The sequence below is a fragment of the Nicotiana tomentosiformis genome, chromosome 3 (assembly GCF_000390325.3).
Source record: "Nicotiana tomentosiformis chromosome 3, ASM39032v3, whole genome shotgun sequence".
In the NCBI taxonomy this organism is placed as follows: domain Eukaryota; kingdom Viridiplantae; phylum Streptophyta; class Magnoliopsida; order Solanales; family Solanaceae; genus Nicotiana; species Nicotiana tomentosiformis.
Genome location: NC_090814.1, coordinates 44,168,675 through 44,170,667, shown reverse-complemented (window position 1 = coordinate 44,170,667; position 1,993 = coordinate 44,168,675).

The following is a 1,993-nucleotide window of genomic DNA, read 5'->3' as shown; positions in this document are numbered from 1 at the left end:
AGTTGTTCGGTAGCTGCACATTGTTTCCTGCTTCGAGTTTGGACGAGCCTTTGCCTGTAATTCCGATGACTCGATATGGTCCTTACCAATTTGGTCCTAGCTTCCCCTCGTTCGGGTTCCGGGTGTGCAATGTTACCTTTCTCAACACCAAGTCCCCGATCTTAAAGTTTTGGAGGTTGGCTCTTCGGCTGTAGTATCTTTCTATTCGTTGTTTCTAGGCGGCCAACCGGACTAGGGCGGCCTCCCACCTTTCATCAAATACCTCTAGGCTCGTGATCATGGCCTCACCGTTTGACCCTTCTGTCGCATATTGGAAACTGAGGCTCGGTTCTCCCACTTCGATTGGTATTAAGGCTTCGGCCCCTTAGACTAATAAAAATAGGGTGGCCCTGGTATTAGACTTCGAGGTCATACGGTTTGCCCACAGGACTTCAGGCAGGATTTCCTTCCATTTCCCTTTGGCATCGGTCAACCTCTTTTTCAAGTTTAGAAGTATGGTTTTGTTTGTCGATTCCGCCTGTCCATTCCTACTAGGGTGGTAAGGTGTTGATATTATGTTCTTAATCTTATGTTCTTCGATAAATTTATTTACCTTGCCGTCGATGAACTATCTCCCATTATCATGCACGATCTCGGCCGGAATCCTGAATCGACATATTATGTGGCCCCAAATGAAAACAATGACTTCTTTTTCCCGGACTTTCTCGAATGCTTGAGCTTCGACCCATTTGGAAAAATAGTTAGTCATGAATAGTATGAATTGAGCCTTACCGGGTGCCCACGGCAGGGGACCGACGATGTCCATCCCCCATTTCATAAATGGCCACGGGGACAAGACCGAGTGGAGTAACTCTCCCGGTTGATGGATCATCGGTGCGCGTCTCTAGTAGTCATCACAATTTTATAAGAAGTCCTTCGCATCCTTCTGCATTTCGGTCTAGTAATAACCGGCCCTGATTAATTTTTGAACCAAAGATTCCGCCCACGAATGGTTCCCGCAAGTGCCTTCATGAACTTCTCTCAAGGCGTATTCTGTATCTCCCGACCCCAAGCACCTGGCTATTGGACCATCCAACATTCTCATGAACAATGTCCCTTCGACCAAGCTAAATCTAGCAGCCTTGGTACGCAGAGCTCTCGATTCTTTGGGATCCGAGGGCAATTTTCCAGTCTTCAAGTAATATATGTACTTATTCCTCCAATCCCAAGTTAAACTCGTGGAATTTACTTTGGCGTGGACTTCTTCTATCACCGATTTGATGAGTTGTACTACTGTCCCTGAGCTGAACTCATCGACATTGACCGACAACCCCAGGTTAGCCAGAGCATCGGCCTCACTATTCTGATCTCGGGGCACGTGCTGCAGGGTCCATTCCCTGAATTGATGCAACGTTACCTGTAACTTATCTAACTACCTTCGCATCCGTTCCTCTTTTACATCAAACATTCCATTGACTTGATTTACCACAAGGAGGGAGTCACACTTGGCTTCGATCACCTCGGCCCCAAGGCTTTTAGCCAACTCGAGACCTGTAAATATAGCCTCATACTCGGCCTCATTGTTAGTCAATTTCACAGTTCTAATAGATTGCCTAATTATACTTCCCGTAGGTGGTTTCAACACGATGTCGAGTCCGGACCCATTTGCATTCGAGGCACCGTCCGTAATAAGGGTCCATATTCCCGAAGTAGTCCTCGAGGTTAATAATAATTCCCTTTCGACTTTGGGTATTAAGGTCGGCATAAAGTCGGCCACGAAGTCTGTCAAAATTTGAGATTTGATGGTGGTTCGGGGTCGATACTCGATATCGTACCCACTGATTTCGATGGCCCATTTGGCTAATCGGCTCGAGAGCTCGGGTTTGTGCATAATGTTCCTCAGTGGGTAAGATGTTACGACACATATGGGTGGACATTGAAAGTACGATTTTATTTTTTGGGAGGCGCTTAGCAGAGCGAGCACCAATTTTTCCAGGTGAGGGTACCTTGTTTC